General features: G+C 34.1%; 1 protein-coding gene across 1 annotated transcript in view; it reads right to left on the bottom strand.

Annotated features, from left to right (window-relative positions):
- Fas1 (fasciclin 1 Fas1 domain-containing) overlaps window positions 1–17948 on the bottom strand; it is a 55739-nt gene that overhangs the window by 37459 nt on the left and 332 nt on the right. The gene's annotated exons all lie outside the window — the stretch shown is intronic.

The following is a 17948-nucleotide window of genomic DNA, read 5'->3' as shown; positions in this document are numbered from 1 at the left end:
TTCAAGAAGATTAAAGACAATGTTCATAGTTATTTTCCATTTCTAGTAAGTATTTTAAGCATTAACATTTTAGTATAATTTAATATAAAATATTCTATATAATGCATTCACTTTAAACTTCGTACCAAGCTTCAAACAACAAATCGGTTGTCACTTGCAAAACTGCGAGCTCAAGTGGAACTCGCCTGTACGAGTTTAAGGGTTAAATCGCCCAACAATAGTCGATTCCAGAAAAATTCCAGACTTCTATTCAACGACGAAATTTCTGGAAACGATGGCGCAGAAAGACTCTAAGAAAGGAACGGAAGTCTGACCTAAATTGACATCCTGTGCTAATACTGGCTAGTACTTCAGACAGCGGTTTAGAAAATAATTTTAATAAATGAATATAAAAAAACAAAATACCAAAAATTTAAGCAATATGAATCTTAATAACAAATGAAAGTATTTGCAATTAACACAACAATACCGGCTTACAATAATCCACGTCAATAAGCCTATTGAAATTGAATGTGGCATATGCATCGAATGACAACACAGCATGTCATATTTGTAATCTTGGTTTATTTGCACCCGCACAGCCGGCCGGCGGGGTATTAGGCACCAACTGATTAAATCTGCATGAACAATCGTGGAGCTTTGTTCAATAGATAACGGCCTTGCATCCGTGCTGAATGAAACATAAGTACGCTGACTTTTGCCGCCATCGATATGCCCTTTGTCCCTTTGTTACAGTATTTGCAAATCAATACCACCAGCATTTTCTGTTTTAATTCGCACTCATTGTTCCGTTTTGAGGTCTTCTTTCACCTTAACAAAACCGTCGATGTTTATGGTGAAAATATTTTGATTAATAATATAAGCATTTTCTGACAAAACCAAAGCTTATTTTGCCTTGACAAATTATGAAACTTTTAAGTAGCATTTCTCTTTAGACAGTTATCATAGTTATAAGTTTATATAATGCTTATTGGTACTTAATTATGTAGCAATGACACGAATAAATAAATCATTATGTCGTTACAAGTAGCTATCATTTCCGATAAAGCTTAACCATGAACAGATCTGAGATGAAGACAAAGAGTAAAGCATCAAGTGGTATAACAGCAGTTGGGAAGGGATGTGTGAACAAAAGAGCCCGCATTCTAGCGACACATTTCGTTTCTACTGAAGCAACTGTTTCTAACTGCCGTAAAGTTATAAAGTTTAAGTAATTTCCTGCTCTCAGGCATGTGTTGTAAATGTTTTAACAGTTATTATAACAAAATCTAACGTTCTTAATGCTCTACGTGATATAATATAAAGGCCTATGTAACACAGTTTTTAAATACTTTAATTTCCCAACACCATAACGAAAAAGAACATCTGAAAAAACTTGTTTTGGCATATTTAAGATGAATATTTATGGCGTACAAAATGTTCAACGAAACCTTTAAATCGTTTTTAAAAGACTGCCGATTATCACTCAACTCTGTATACAACACACCGATTTTTTTTATACTCGCCCCTTTTTTACGTTAGTGTCATATCGAATTTATGATGAAAGGACACTCTCCGTGTTCATGTAAATCTATAGACCATAGCTAAAGCGTATCAGTGGACTAAACGTAACACACAGTTTGGACCAATTTGTAAAATAAATATCAGAAATTGGGCTTTATCACATAATGTCTAGACTAATAAAATTGCTATCTTTATTCTTAGCAAGTATTAAGAAACTTATTTGGGATTAACTTTTCTCAATCACGGTTTGGAACCTTGCCCGATAGCAAAACGCCCGCGAGACCTTGATTGGACGTCCTTGGAAAGAATACCAGATAACATACACACGAATTCAGTTCCAAGGATTCATCTTTGACTGTATTTATTACGTTCATAAAAATATTATTTACAAAGTTATTTCAGTAGTCACATTCTACCGAAAACATTTTACCATTTGTGAACAACCTATCGTATCAATGAATATTTTATAGAACGCAGATATTGCCAAATTCTCACTCACGTCATATAAATAAATGTACAGAGAGAAAAGCTCTTTACAAACAATATAACAGGAATAGAATATTGATAGGTGTAGCGTGACTCTGTAGTATTCCGCGACGCTCTCCGTTCCTCCTTTTAGAGTCATGTGTATTGGATTTGAATTTACGATCAGCTTCGATACCGAAAGCTACATTTAGTTTTCATGCTATATAATCAGATACCTTTAGTCTATTATTATTTATGATACTGTGAAGTTTGTTGTTCAATAACACACGAATCGTTTGACCCTGCCACTGTTTGACTGTAACATTTTGCACTGAACGTTATTAGTTTGTACGTTGTTTAAAGTAATATGTATCATGACAAAATCAATAGTTTTTGACAAGGATACTCTATTGATTCTTATTTTTAATTGATTATTTCCTAGTCATACTATACTGACACGTCGATTAAAGTGACCATCTCTGAAATAAAAAATAACCTAAATGGCGTAAAATTGATTGACATCGATTCACTATATTTCTAAAACGGCAGTTATTTTAGTGGAGAGATGCACGCATTGTAAATTACTTATTTTTGAAATTAATTTAAGTTATGAATAATGAAAAGAACTCGAGAGAAGTGTTTGCTTCCTACCCTATCCAGTTCACGATCATGGCCATTCAAGGCTTAAACTGAGAACAAAATTTTCTGAACTTTTAAAGAATACTTGAAATCCGCCTTCAACAGTAAAACTAAGTTTAATTTTTAATGAATTTGCGCCGACGTAAAATCATAATCGCATTGAAAAATCGCTTTTATCGGATTAAAACGTAGTCAGATAATTTATTAGAGTTCTTGAAGAGAGTCTGCGTAAGTCCTTTAATGAATAATAAGGTTACTCAAGTTCAAAGGCAGAGAGGCTAGTTACAGTAATCGTGGAGCAGATTAAGGTGTTCTGCGCAACATTATATATTAAGCTAATGTCGGCACAACTGACGGCAATGGCCAGCTCTGATCCCGCAAAAAGCTTCAGACAGAATTTTTCTTAATTACGCACCGTGACTCGGCCTCATTTGCCACAGAAAATGTGAGCAGATGAGATTAAATACAATTAAAATGAATTTTGCATAAATGGAACATTTGCATAACATTGGATGAGATAAAAATGTAAGTATCTATTTTGTTTACCTTCTTTTGGCTAAATAAGAAAATTTAAACTTCTTGCCGTACAATTCATAAAACACGATCGTTCGCTATTTATAAAATAGGTACCTGTACCATTTTTGTAGCATGAACGCATTTTTAAGCAGTTTTATCTATATAGGTAAAAAAAGATAATTTCAAAACGTTTTTGAACTTTTTGAATGTTAGTGAATTTTAAGTGTTCAGAATAACGCGAGTTCTTCGCATAAACGAAGTTATTTACGAATAACTTTTATATATTTAATTCATTACATTTAATCTACAAAGTTGTTCATCATAGCAAAATTGACATCGATCGGAGGCTATTGAATGATTACATAGTGTTCGTACAAGTTACAAGCGTACGTATAAGACCACCGACCAAGAATTTCCTGCGTAATAGGTCCGCCTTTTGATTTGCCGCTGGCAGTGCGGCACCGCGCGCTCACTTGCATGCGATATGAGCAACTCGGGGACAACGACAACCATTGCTTGTGATTTTGATAAACATCTAAGATCCTAGCTTCGTTATTTCTTCACAAACGACACGAGAATCCACCAAATCAAAAAGCTTCTAACAATAAACATCGGGGAACCTTATTTCTTTAACACAAAGACGGCAACCGGCATCCAATCATTTTAGAATTGTTTCCAAGAAAATTTGAACATCAATTTACAAAATGCGTCTAAAGGCGAAATAAATTTCAACATTGTCATCATATCTATCAAAACTGTCTTAAGTTTACTGAGTGATATGTTTGTGAACATTTTATTGATGGCTTGATGGTAGCACGTCCATTTATTTACAACTGGACCCGAATAAATCAGACTCAACCGAGTTGGGAAAACTGTGATCATTCATTTTGAGCTCGTAATATTTATACTATGACAGGTATACCGTTTGTTGGATTCAAACTTTGATAAGAGAATAAATTATTTAAACGTAAATTGTTTTAAAATAGTCGTGACAATATAACTTCTTCCTTACTTGATAAGACTGTTTCTATTTAGGAAGGAAAATTAAATGTATAACAGCTGTAGGCGTTATACACGAGCTACAAATTGAGGAAAAGCTAATTTTGTTTTCAACTTAATAATTTATTACTGAGCTTACTTGGCATTTTGTTGGTGAAGTTATTTAGTCTATGACAAAGTAAGCACTAGAGCACTGTATAAGTTATGTGCCACTATAGTTGCACATCGGTGAAGGTATTGGGCCAATCCAATTACATACTTGGCCTTAACACAGAATGAAACCGGGCATATTCTTTTAAATAATTTTGATTATTGCGCTCGTTAAAAATCAACTAAGTATATTGACAGATTCCTAGCACATATAAGTTAATCTTGTAAAACCCACAGGAACTACGTTTTTATTCAAAGATAAATTATTTTCCCGGGAAAATTATTAAATTAAATATGTAGAGACTTCTTTTTGTTCTAATTCTTGGCATGCCGCTTTGAACTCACAAAGGGACTTCATATACAGAGCGAGAGTGTCAACTTGTTTCTTTTTATTATGCAGTAATTTGTACTAAACCGCTTTACTAATTACTAATCGCAATTTTTACAAATACTATTTACATATGATTATGAATTTTCACAATTTATCATTTTCATACAAAGCAATAGACGTTGTTAGACTTCGACCCCGAGTTTTGAACCATTGTTCGTGGACAAGCGAGACCAATCGGTTTTCGTGCTACCCAAAGTACCGAGGAAAATTTATCACAGTTTGATCGTCCGTACAGCGCCCATTTAGCCCCTAACTCTACAAATATTACCATCATATCCTCCATATATTAAGTTTATTTGTATTTCGTGTTAAATTTACTTTACTTGAATGAGTTCTTCAACCTCAAGCTCTCGGCTTAACTTCCATACGTGTATTGGGTGTCGGTGAATTATTTGCTATATTTGATGTTCGCGTTGAACTCGGTCGGTGTTACAAAACTCCGATGTTATATAGTCGAGTGGGCAACATTGCTGCGGTCAGGCGAGCGGAAGCCATAGCAGTGGCCGGTCGGGCATTTCACTCGAAACCGGAACAGGCTCTTGAAGTGCTTCCTTCAATTTACCTAGTTTTTACCCGAACACCGTAACCTACCTCTGCAGTTTTAATGAAATATTTCTGAACTTTGCGTATTGCGAACCGTTTTTACGATGTTGTTAATTATTCTGTTGGCCGAATTTGTTAATTAAATTAAACAGCGTCGAGCGTCTATCCACCTGTCTAGACGGTTGAGTGGATATTTTCTTCAAAGGTATTGTTGCCTTTGCCATCGGAGCCGCTCTAGTGTTTAGAATTACAGACGTCGCTTAGTAGCTATAACGTCACAAGTGTACACTAAATTAAAAGCAGCAATAACTTTCAGACATTTTAACGTGCGAACACTTAGGCTGTACCTACTGAACATCAACGAACAAAGATTTTTAAAAATAATCTTTCTTAATATTCAAAGCCGCTTACTCTATATTCACCGCTCATCTGTCGGAGTATTGTAATAACAATATAGAAAGCATCGATTATACCCGCATTTTCAATTATCCATAACAATAGGGTCGTAACCATTGTCAGATGCATGCTCCTGAGCTAACGCGATCAACAATGCCATGTTACATAACACATTATTTTTTTACCCAAACACTGAACAAAAAATACAGATTATGACGTGTACCATAAAAACCATTAACTATGACAAATAATCCGATGGATTACACACAAAATATCATGTTTTTGCCGTACTCATTGTTGAATTAGTTGCTATTTATGGCATACAATGATAGTAATCTGCTCGGACTTATCTACACAAGTAAGAGTGATTTATGATTCTCACATCTGCACACACATCCGACTACACTAAGTTTTATTAATAAAGTATTGATTTTGTAATGCTACAACTAATACGCAACTAACAAGTAATTTAATTATTTTGTAAGTACAGGCACGCGTAGTTTGAAACTACATTTATTGTGGAGGCGTACCTTTGTGCAAATTTATTCACGTGTAACTTCATTAATTTTGATCGCGAGTTCTTTATCAATGTTCCCAAAATGTCGTTAAGTACTAACTTGTAAGAGGCAAAGTTTACAAGTCGGAAAGAAGTTCATTGTTGGGCATGTTGTACCCACAAAGTGGCAAATTTCTTCATACATTAAGTAAATAAGTCACGAGTCGCAGGGGTGTGCCGACGAACAACACTACACGATAAATCCAGTTAACGATACCAATTAATCGTATCAGGGAAGACAAGTGTTAGATTAAGCTAGGGGGATAAACTGAGTTTTAATCAACACATACGATAAAAGAGATTTGCTGGGAAAGAAAGTGTGGCTCTTGCAAAAATAATTTATTTACTACTTTCGGCTTCCCGAGATTAATTCAACGAAAAAATACGCAGTGCCAACTATTTCCTTTTTTTTAACAATTATTTTCTTTCTATAGTAAAAAGTAAATTGAACATAGCGGTGACTTCAAAAGCTTCAGAGGCATTAAGATTGTTATTTTATACTTCACTTTATAAAATGTCCATCCACTGTTTTTAACTCATTGGCACAATTTCTTTCGCCGCGCTGATAGAAATGAAAGTTATATTTTAAGCACAAAAAGTAAAAACAAAATTATCTATTAATTGCAAGTTGGCGGTGGAACATTGTGAAGTGATTTACAGCTATTTTCTAGTATCTACTATATAAATATCTAGTTCAATAACAATGTTTTAAATAACGTATCCATGGACATAAGCTATCAATGTCAAACCAAACTACATTTCAATGTTACATCAGTTAAGCCGTAAAAACAACACAGACAGACAGACACTACAGTAATTATATATTAAACATATAAGTATGTAAGTATGAATTACTAAATTACGAAGTCCTACCCTTTTAGAGGTCGGTTAAAAAGCATCCCATCTGGTCCCGTGAGTATCATAAAATGCCAGTGGTCACCCTTAGGGATTATCCAGGGGATTGGCAGTAGCGACCATCAGTTTTTCAATTTCACCTTCACCTACTTTTCCCTACCTTCCGTACCTTAATCTCCTTTTGGAGAGGCTCACGGGAATTAGTAGACTGTTATAGACTGTTCTAGTAAGCACGTAATCTATTAATATCCTTTACCACGCAGCAGTAATATGTATGGATGTAGGTATGTGCTTTTATTGGAAACAGGATTTTGCAAAAGTACTGAAACGAATCGAAATATGATCAATAACAATAGCACAACAACCTTCTGTTTACTTTGAACTAAAAAAACTGGAGTCAGTATATTTAAAAAAAAACTAATGGCGGCATTCAAATTTAAACTAGCTTAACTAAAAATCTTCATAGCAACAAGTCATTTTAAATTCAATAAGTTTAATTGTAAAACGGTTAGAGCATTCCAAGAGACAACAAACTTGGACTGACAAAGATACGAGTATAATATCATTAATACAGAGATGAAAGCTGTTCATCCTGTCCTTGAAACTGATGGAATATTCCATTGAAAACTCAGTGTATTAATTAGAAGTAGGCAGTACTTTTGTCAAAGTTCGTAATACAATCGTCGAGTAAAAGGCAGTATTGAACGACACAACAGGAAATAGAATCGAAACCGATTTATTCACAAATTAATGGAACGAATGGAAGTAACGGAATCGAATGTTGTAAATACGTAGCTTCGGTAACAGACCAGTCATTTACATTGTAAATTACCTAGTAGGCTCCTGTTTATGATAATTCTAGCTTTGTTGCTTTACTTGTAAATTATCACCGAAGTATTCCTTGAAGTTTCTGCTTCAGCCTATAACTTATTAATTGTTCATTCAAATATGTATTCAAATATATATTATTTTGAACTAAGCAACGATAATCATTATTATTTAAAATCCCTTATAGCCGGATCGAAGCAATGTTTTTTTTAATATTGATTCTAAGAGCAGTATTAGAGAAAGGCAGTGAGGAAAATTTTAAAGCTTCAAAGCAACACATACGTCCTTGTTAACTTAAACCATCATATAAAAAGCAGTGCTTTTGTCAAATATAATAAAACAAAAGCGGTTGGTAATGATCACGTGCATCGGAAGTATCTCGTTACCGTTTCTTGAGAAGATAACAATAATAACGATACGGAAGGAATTTTTGATGCCATCCCGAGAATGTAACAGCGATCTTTGTGATTCAAACAAACATGTTATATACGAAAATAGACGTAGGTACTTATATGCTGCGAGTCACAAAATGTTATTCTTCAAGTAATTGTTTTTCTGCGAAATATACGCACCCAATCATAAGTTATGTTATGATTGTTGATAATACTAGTAATCAATTACTAAGTTAAGTCTGTACACCATATGTTAAAAATGTTCAAATATTTTTTTTGTATGAAACTATAAATTCCTATATAAAATCACGAAAAGATACCACTACTATAGCAACACAGAACCTTGTTCAAATACTTTTATTGATTATATAATTTGCTACGGCACTCTACCATTCTAATAAAAAATGGATTTAATACTTCCGCCATTAAGCATTCACCATAAATCATAAGTTATTTAATTAATAGCGACATTTTACCAGTTTGTCTGCAACCCTCACGCATGCATGAAGACACACCGTGTGCAATAATACCAACTTATAGCTGTATTGTGGAACTTTTGGCACACAGATCACGGCTCATCGAATTTTATTGGAGGGGGCAATCAGGGACGGTCATAAATTCACGACGATGACGGATTAAATGGGCCATGTACGCATTTTAAAATCAGTTTGTAAGAGATAGGACTCCAGAAATCTCATTCAATTAAATCAGCTATTTGTCAATTTTGATTTATATAATAGATATACAGAATTTAGCATATTTGAACCTAAAATTCACTTATATTACATTATGTAATAAAAATTATTCGTCTGGCTCTCAAGTTAAAATAAACGAGCGTAATTTAGAGCGCCGCTTCCTTCAGAAACATACTTTACTTCGGGTGGTTAAAACGAAAGGAAAAAAATTAAAGGAAAAGAACAAAGCGCACGACGTCCATTGAAAAACATATCTAAAAAGAGCAACATTTTCTTTTACAAAAGTGGGTGTACGATAAACAAGCATTTACGAGGAGCGTAGTTCTTAGGGATGCAGCCATATAAAAGGGAAGGCGGGGTAACGCGATAACGCGACGGATGCCCCGTAGACAATAGAGAAGAGTGTACGCCGACTTTACCATGTCACGTTCAAACGAGACGCTCCCTACATGTAGGCACTTTAGTAGCGATTGAAGTGCGTTTCAAGCGTTAGCTCACCTATTACCCCGTGTAAAAAACATTTATACCCTCCTCCGTAAAGAATAATGATGAACTACAGTAGCGCTCAACGAAGGTGTCGTACAAATTGTGTCGTTAATTAGGACATTTTCTGTGAGTGGAAATAAAAGCTTCGTTTGTGACGTTTGTAATTAGTTAGGCGGCGCGACGCGTGACCGTGGTGAGCTAACTTAATTTAGTTGCTATAAGTGGCGTTAATGTAGATTTATAAACACGTTACGCTGCCGCCAGCATACGTCAAATAGTTTTCATGACGGTTACGGTCTTAGAGGTAATAACTGTAACAATAACCGAGAGGTATTTTCAAGGTTATATTTAGCGAATATATTTATAACTCTCCATAATTTAACAGAATTAAGTTAGTTATTTTATAAATCTGTTCCAATTCCAATATCCAAAGCTCTAAAATTATAGAGTGTTTCGTATAACATTTGTCAGTTGAATTTTAAATGACCCATATACATTGAATACTCTTACCTGTGGCTTCATATACAAACAAGAACAATGATACTGCTCAGAAATTCAGTAGAACTGTAAGCAATTCTCCGTGTGGGCTCCCTCCTCTGAATATAAAAGAGCCTATCTCTCAAGCAGCTGGCTGCATCAGACACGTGACAGGAACATGTTATGTGCCTTCTCAGGGTAACCGAACATTATTGGATTCATTCGTTTGTCGTTCCCGCACCGACTAAACGCTTACATAAATTTTCCTGTGTACGTTACCGCGATACCAATCTGTTAATGTGGTTAGTAATGATTTTTTTCCTTCTCTCTACATCCATATTGTATTGGATAACGTCAATATGAAAAAGTACTTCGGTTACTAATCGACTTACATCCCTATTGGATGAAGAGTAAAGGTATAACCTTATTAATTTACTAAACATTTTACATAAATTTTGCATACAAGTTTATACCAAGCTTTTCCAACATTTTCTTATGACAGAATTCAATTATCGGTGTATCCCACGGGGACCCTTGCTTGGGTACAAAAGTATTTCATTTTAAAACTGGAACCGTGCTATTTGTGCACGTTGAAGTAAAATCTTAATCTATTTTCAGCTGACGCGAGAAAAAATACTTAGCGATGACAGTTCAGTGACCTTGAAATAAGCAACGCTATTTTAATTTTTTAGGCCCAAGCTTTCCACATAAATCAATTTGTCACTTAATAAACCTATGAAATTAAATATTAATTTATTATTGATAGCATAGCGATAAAACGAAAAGCCTATAAATTGTCAGTAATATAATTTACAATTAGAGATTGCATTGAATGTGGGAACATAATTAATTAGTCGATATTCAATGATCAGTTTTGTCGCGTAGTGCTTAAGCTGGGAAACCAGCGTGTAAATTCCATAGTGACCACAGAATAATTAATCCTATTGCCCTCTCCGCCTAATAACTAGTATTGTCAGGTGCATTTAATAATACAATCGATTATAATTGTGGTTTTACTTAATTAAATTGAATTCATAATGAGTATTACTGAATATAGGTAGCAGAGGCATAAGTAAATAAAATTCTTCACACTTTATTTTGACTACAAGCATAACTTAGGCAGTGAAATAACATTTTTGGTGAGCTTTTTTTAGCTTCTCTTTGGAATGTAAATATACCGATGTTACTATTTTTACATATACAGGGTGGGGTTATATTAAAACTCACATAAATCTGCGTAAGAGGTATCACTTGAGTGAAATTCACCCGCATCACTGTCAGGCGCCGTCCTTTACAACCATTATTTGCATCACCGTACAAAGTTATCCAACTTCAACCCATATTATATTAAACTGTTACCAACACTAGAATACAATGTCTAGACCATTTTAATTGTAGTTACTCTACTACTATGTATTATCATTACTATTTCGTAAATGTTGTTTGATTTGCTTCCAATGAAATTAGAATGATTTATTTTTAAACTAATGATTTGCATAACTACTACTACGTCTCAACCTGAGTAAGGCTAAGTTAAAGTCAGATAAGAAACTTGTTACTGTAGGTAAGTAACATTTATAATAAACAATATTAATAAAGTTGAAGTAAGCTTGGTACCTCATAGTTTTAAAGCACAGACCAAACTTGTACAAATTTACTATGTATTAAATTATCACAATGTTATTTAATGTTTAATTTCGTAGTTCCTTAACACCGCAAGGTCGTGGTTTAAACATTCTGGGAATACAAATACACACAAGCTAAATATTCTAGGCCTTAACTATAGGACCCTATTATACCCGGCCTTTCCCAAGTGGAATATAGTATAAATGATGGAAAACTTAACAGCCTAGAACTTTAGGCATAATTTCTTGCAATTACTGTGAGGTGTAATTATAGTGTAGTGCCAACATTTGAAGAAAATATAGAGGCAATAATTTCCTGTTTAAGGAGCATACACATTCTTATGTTACGGTCCGGTTTCCGAAACAACACAATACGCATACTTGAGATTTATCGAATGATACTGTTGATTAAAAATAAAAATAATAAAAATTGACCTTGCAAAGAGTAAAATAATAATATTAGTGTTTCTATTTATGAAAGCCTACTACACGCATTAATCTTAGATCAAACAAAAGACTTAACACAGCCCTATTATAATATTCAAACACCGATATTAAGACCCTATTTGTGATTAAAATGTAAGAAAAGCACATAATGCACAATATAAACCATGCAATAAGAACTTCCAATAAGATCCCGATAGCCGGGCCAAGACGGCAAGTATACAGCCACTGTTATACATTAATAGAGGTAATTATTTGCGAAGTGAATGATAGCAGCTGTCGGCCAACTATTCCGACGTTTAAAGACAGGAAGATGTACTGAAACATTAAGTAGCTATGGAATATCGGTCCCCCAAGGTGGGGATGTTTCCCCATCGAACCAAACGTCGAACGTTAAAAGCCGCACGAATGGCAATGCGGTTTTGTTGCGCAAATCATTTGTTTTATAAGTTATGTTTTGCTGTTTTTAACCGACTTCAAAAAAGAGTAGTCAATTAGTCCCGATATTCTAAAAATTGTCGGCTGCCTAGAAGATCTATCAGTTAAATTACTGGCCAGCATATTAAAATATATTTGTGAAATGATATAAATTTAATGATAGATAATTTTAAATTTATGAGAATAAAGCTTCAATAAAGCCGGAGGATTGAGAACGTGTATTTCCAATAACCTTCGTAATGACAAAATAATATACACTGGTAGTAAAGACGATCAATATCCCGATGTAGGTATTTGAAACTTGGTGATTATGACAAATTGTATCGTATGTGGGTGGGAGCCACCCGACCAGATTATATACCTGACCTCTATGTTTTATTGATAAGTAGCTCAAGTTGTTTGGATTAACCATTTAATTGTATTTATTATAAGAATTGATTGATATTACCAAAAAGTTTATGATAAAGTGACAAAGCTTTTCAAAGACTATGAGCATTTAAAAGTGTCGGAAAATATCGAGAGCACTGCTTATATTTCCGAAATATATGTTTTAAATGCGTAAACTAACAGAAATGATATTCCTTAAAGTGTAAAATTTTCCTTAGTAACATCTTACATCACGTAGATAGTGTCAAAAAACCGTCCGGGAGCGACTAATAAAAGAGTAAGTTCTTTTTTATATAATCTATTCAGCATGTTTTGTAGCTGTAGACGACCTTCGACAAAGTACGTTAAAAATACGTTTGGATATTACGTACACCTCTCAGGTGTCATGACGGGGACAGAATACGAAAATGTAACCGAGAAGCGGAGGTGCGAGGTGCGTCAGGCCACGCATTACATCGCTACACGCTTATATTGAATTCCCCACCAATTGATACTTCGTCACCTCCAGGAACGCAGGAAGCGGTGACAGGATGTGTCCCCAGATATTGTCACGTCGTGCATGTATTTTTCTATTCGGTAGATCATATGCATAGTGAAAAACTTCCAGATTGAGGAAAAGTATCAAGTTTCTCCAATGTATTCTTGTTTGTATAAAAAATAAATGTTATTTTCTTTCTGTTTACATTTTTCTTCTAAATTGTATCATAACATTTTGCTAAGCTCGTTGTTTCGTCCAATTAATGCTGGCACAATATTTTATTTAACTTACTAATCCGTCCGTACTTTATGTAACTAACTGTCAAAATGTATACAAAATACTTCCCGTGACTTTGATTTGCCATTTTTACGAGTTTATGGGCCTAATGAAACTTCGATACAAAAGCAATCACGTTCATTTTCTTGATAAAAAAGTTAACGAATGTCAAAAAGAAAATCCATTTTTCCATAAAACAACACTTGGGTCGTGGAATGAGATCGTACCGCAACATTTCCATCAGGCTCTTATCACTTACCACGGGGATGGAAACATTTTACATTGAAACCACTGTAATTTCCTACACTTCACCCCAGTTCCAATTAAGTCGACCGCACCTTAAAAACAAAAGCTTTTAAAGAAACCGTTTTTCGCCTAATATTTAATTAAAAGATTGCGAAATTAATTCTTAAGAAATTCTTACAGGGTGTATTTTCCTCTTGATTTATGTACTTCGAATACATTAAAAACTAGCTGACTGCTACGCTCAGGTGGTCGAGGAAGATTTGCTGAATTAATAATGGTTTAAGTTGGTAAAATGAAATTGATGGTACTTTCTGTTTACCTATTCAATTTTAGGTAGAATTTGTCAATAAAGCAAATCGGTTAGGTACACATACATAGCTAAAATGATAAACGAGATAATGTACATTTTCAGTATTTTTGCGACTAAAGCAGAAAGAAACAAGAGTGATTTATGAAGCTTTTAAGTACTACTCACTTAGTCATCTTATTGCGGGAAACAAATAACATCTTTTGTACAATTGTCTGAGTCCATTCTTGAGAATTTAATTTTAGGGTAAAGCATGTCCGCGTGCTTGCCAGTTGGTAGACAAGAGTTATTAAAATACTTTAGATTTGCTCGAGCCCGAGCAACGTACAGGATTCCGCTTGAAGCCTCGAATGCCGCTTACGACACACGCAACAATTTTCATTAAAGCATTTTTCTACCAATTATGAAGCAGACAAATAAATAACATAAATTAAAATGCGGTTGATTTATCACAGCGTATGTTTACCGATAAATTTATTGTAATATCCATCGAGGGACACGTATGTAAAATATGATTATTGTCATAGTAGCCGCTTGACAAAGTTATGTGGAAGGTAGTATAATATCCATCGTAAGTCGTAACCTTACAAAGGAAGCTCAAATGGAATTAAACTGTCCGTTGATTGACGAAGGGAGCCGTTGTCCACAATAATTATCTCAGAGGAAGCGAGTAAGACGAGCGCGTCACTGCGTCGCATCGCGTGCTTCAAGAATTTAAATACACACATTATATGAACGTAAGTCGAGGAAACATACCAACGTAGTCCACGACATATACGAAAACGATTTACTTCTAGTATCAGCTCTCGGGATAACTTTCAATTAGTAACATATCACAGTCGACCGTTGGAAACAGAACTCTGCTCGTTGCGAAAGTTCTCATGTATGAATGAGTTTGTTACTGAATCAGACCGTTAGTTAGAGTTTATCTGAATTGTTAGAATGGAAGAAAAGATTCAGTGACCCTAAACTACATAGACCAATCACAATATATCATACATTCTCTCTATTCTACACAACATTACTTATAATAGTATCTTGAAGAAAACAATGGTATTGTTTTCTTCAAGATACTATTATAAGTAATAAAATTATAAGTAAAAAGTTAGTTATAGTCTAAGATAACGGACACTAGTATTAATAATTGACTCTATTGAGTCGGAAAATACAGTATTTCCCGCTGGACGCACAACTGCTTGGAGAATAGAGCAATAAAACTTAAGAACGTCAAAGATTAAAATCCTTATTTTCAGTATAAGATGTGATGACGTCACAAATCTAACTTGACACGGGTGTTACTAATGCCCGGTTTCTGAGTACATTTACCGGTAGTTTATCTATTTAACTGCGTTTTTTATATGAGTTTTAACGCTATTGAATAGATAAACTACCGCTAAATGTACCTCAGAAACCGGGGGTAACCTGATGTACGGTACAAGGACCTAATTGATAAACGTTAGTACAACCATTAATAAATCCTAGCCATCCTTTGACAAAGTTGAGCCACAATTGGACCGGCATAAGACAAACGGATGCAACCATTTGAGACGCTTCGCTCAATTATGTAACCAAGGGCTTTATTAACATTTGTACACGGTAAGCTTCCATTGATTAAATAGCTATATTATATTACGTGTTTCTCAGGCCAATACAAGTCCTAATTGTTTAATTGTAATTTCTTCCTCAAACGGTGATCTTTACTTCTACGCTCAAGTATTTAAGTACTAAGTACTTATAATCAAATGTGTGCCGTTACAGACATTAGCAAAGTTTGTGAATGAGTTTCTACGTGGGTGAGTAGAAATTAGGGTTTTATACGTTAATTTTAGAAAAGCCTAACCTTACGCGTTACTATTTTTATCATCTTACCAAATAAGTAAGAACTGCATCGTTAATTAAGTGCAGTTAAAGAAATACTTTTTTGTCTGACTTGTATTTTTGCTGCTCTTCCGCCCTTCGCCAACAAGATATGTAAATTTGACCGAAACCCGGTCCTTGACAAAATAACATCTTTAATAAGAAGACTTCTCCCAAGCTTATCGGCGACGGAGACAGAAACAGAGCTTTATAAATAAAAAGAAAATGTATAAGAATTTTTAAGCCCCTACAGAAAGACTTGCTTACAGATACCGTCTTCCGTTTGACTTATTTTGTAGAGCGTTTGCTTTACGCGGACAAGGATTAATTTAAAAATTATAATAATATTTTTAAGCTCTGCCAACCTACTTGCCTTATCCTGATAATCTTAGCAGTTCTCAATACATTGCTTTCGAATATACTTGTACGTCGTATAAAATTTTCATAGAAGGGTTAAAAAAGAAAAGTGCAAAAATGAGTTACGTTAAAAACCTATAGTTACTCTAAGGTTCTTTTTATAAATATAATAATAATATAATAATAATAATAAAGCTTTATTTTCAGACCAGGTCCATAAGGTTTTTACATCCATAAATATACAATTATTATACATATATTAATATTATAACAAATAACTAAGTGGAACATTATTATTAATCTAATTATACATACATATATAGGTAAAATAATTATTTTTTATACTGAAATGACGACCGGTGGGTCGTCATCCAGTGCCACATTATGGGACTGTCCATTCTACCTGCGACAATCGCTACAAGGCTATTGGGGCTATATCTATAATATACACATAATTTTCACGTATTAGTTTTAATATAAATTGTTTATTGGAGATAAGTAAAATTTGGTTACCAAAGTAGTTTATACTCGGATACTAGATCAAATCATTCAACTAGTCAATGTTACATAACATATTGACAAAACGAACTGCCTTCAAAAAGAACAAAACCATAAAACTCCCTATTAGTACATACATTTGAACATCAGTTCCGCAACGGTCGGGCAAAATAAGCTCGTTACAAGATAATAGGTACAAGGACACACCCTCTTAACATAATTTGTTAGACAACTCGTTTTACCTTTTTGAAGGAATAATGTTTGCAATTATTTCAAAACGATGCAAACAAAGGAAATTCGAATGCAGAGCGGTGAAAGTTAAAGGGTACAAATCAGTGAGGCATTGTGCCGTGGAAAGAGTACTGACCACATGAGTCATGTTCAAAGCCAGATGGCTACCGATTACTAACCGCATTCGCAATAATTAAATGCAGCTGTTAATATTACTTAACCGCTGTGTTATGTAAACTAAGCGGAACACTAATATATGAAAAAAGAACAATACATTTTAAACAAAAGCACATAATGTTTCAATGCATTTTCCCAAGATTCTGCATCGAAGAAAACCTGTTATCGGCTTATCGGTTCGAATCCGCCGCTTGGACCGAAACCAATAAGAATTCTACCTATAAATAGACATTGTTTTATTTTTCTTTCGTTCCCTTGGTACCTCAATACCTTAAGATTTTTCTTAATTATCCTTAAGAGTTTTACATAAGGAAATAATTGAAAAAAAGGGTTAAAGATAAGGAGGATCTTAGCCAAACGACTTTTTACTATAATCAATGAAGACACACTTTATAACATATACAACAATTATATAACACTATTTAATTGATAAATTAAGTACAAGTCGGTATACTTCAGAAACAAGTTAATTTGTTGATCGCTCTATTACTTAAGTCAGAACACGACATTAAGACAGTTGACTGACCACATTATCATATGCATAATTTATAGGTACAATGCATAAAGGTTCAGTATCAAAACAATTTTAATACACAAAGACGGCGCCTGTCAACTTAATATATTTATATTCAAAGTTTTAAGTACGGAATAACTCTACATACATAGTGTTACGTTATCTTAGCGAAAGTTTGGCAAGTTTTAACGTGGAATTGTCCTCCAGGAACTACTCAAAAGT

This window comes from Anticarsia gemmatalis, chromosome 6 (assembly GCF_050436995.1).
Source record: "Anticarsia gemmatalis isolate Benzon Research Colony breed Stoneville strain chromosome 6, ilAntGemm2 primary, whole genome shotgun sequence".
Lineage (NCBI taxonomy): Eukaryota > Metazoa > Arthropoda > Insecta > Lepidoptera > Erebidae > Anticarsia > Anticarsia gemmatalis.
This window is presented reverse-complemented; position numbering and strand designations above follow the sequence as displayed.